The sequence below is a fragment of the Mandrillus leucophaeus genome, unplaced genomic scaffold (genome assembly GCF_000951045.1).
Source record: "Mandrillus leucophaeus isolate KB7577 unplaced genomic scaffold, Mleu.le_1.0 Scaffold371, whole genome shotgun sequence".
Lineage (NCBI taxonomy): Eukaryota > Metazoa > Chordata > Mammalia > Primates > Cercopithecidae > Mandrillus > Mandrillus leucophaeus.
In genome coordinates, this window is record NW_012103932.1 from 253,029 (window position 1) to 254,364 (window position 1,336).

Genomic DNA, 1,336 nt, shown 5'->3' on the forward strand with positions numbered 1-1,336 from the left:
AAGGTCATGCCACTGCACCCCAGCCTGGGCAACAAGAGCACAACTCCATCTCAAAAAAACAAGAAAAGAGGCCGGACGCGGTGGCTCATGCCTGTAATCCCAGCACTTTGGGAGGCCAAGGTGGGCAGATCACAAGGTCAGGAGATCGAGACCATCCTGGCTAACACGGTGAAACCCCATGTCTACCAAAAATACAAAAAATTAGCCGGGCGAGGTGGCGGGTGCTTGTAGTCACAGCTACTCAGGAGGCTGAGGCAGGAGAAAGGCATGAACCCGGGAGGCGGAGCCTGCAGTGAGCCGAGATCGTGCCACTGCACTCCAGCCTGGGTGACAAAGCGAGACTCTGTCTCCAAAAAAAAAAAAAGAAAGAAAAGAAAGTGGATGAAACTGAAGCAGGTGAGGACTCAGCCACAGGTAAGTAAGGCATTTGTGAGCACTGGCAATCAGTCCTGGAGGACGTGCCCTCTTCCGCGGAAATCGTCAAGAGAAGTGGAAACTGTGGCTGGGGGTCTTAGGACCCCTCTGACTGAGACAGGAAATCAGACTTGGATCTGGGCACTTACAACAGTGACCTGCACTGACATCTTTACTAGACCATAGAGTGTTGGGGGCAGGAAACCTGCATTTAAAGTCTGTATCCAAATAGTTTGTCACAGTGCCTAGCACATAGTAGCAATGGAGAAAAATATTTGCTGGGTGAACGAATGAGCTAATGTCATTTCCTAGTTCCTGTGTGATGAGAAATGCCTCGCAGCCTCAGGTGCTGCCCGGCACATGGGAAGCCCAGGACACCCCTCCAAGGCCATCATTTCCAGGGACAGATGCACAGGCACTCCCTGAAGTTGTGTCATGTGGCAGCCAAGAACTGCATGCCTGCACTGAAAAGTGCCTAATAATGACAGGAATGAATGAGTTTGTGAATTAATGACTTCATGAATGAATAAGTAAATAACCAGCAAAAAGAGAGAAAAGCAGTTAGCAGTTTGTTGCCAGGCTTTCAAAACCAAAGATTAGTTTTAAAAACTGCTAGTAAATCACTGCTTTTTTTTTTTTCTTGAGATGGAGTCTTGCTCTCTCGGCCAGTGTGGATTACAGTGGTGTGATTGCAGCTCACTGCAACCTCTGCCTCCTGGGTTCAAGCAATTCTCCTGCCTCAGCCTCCCAAGTAGCTGGGATTACATGTGCGGCACCACCACACTCAGCTAATTTTTTTTTGTATTTTTAGTAGAGATCCCTCTCTCTCCCCCACCACATACACACACACACACACACACACACACAAAAACACGGTCTCTCCCCCACCACATACACACACACACACACACACACACACACA

The 1,336-nt window shown here is 48.8% G+C and overlaps 1 protein-coding gene across 1 annotated transcript in view; it reads right to left on the minus strand.

Annotated features, from left to right (window-relative positions):
• The window catches only part of TRAPPC9 (trafficking protein particle complex 9), a 479,714-nt gene that overhangs the window by 227,087 nt on the left and 251,291 nt on the right, over window positions 1-1,336 (minus strand). The gene's annotated exons all lie outside the window — the stretch shown is intronic.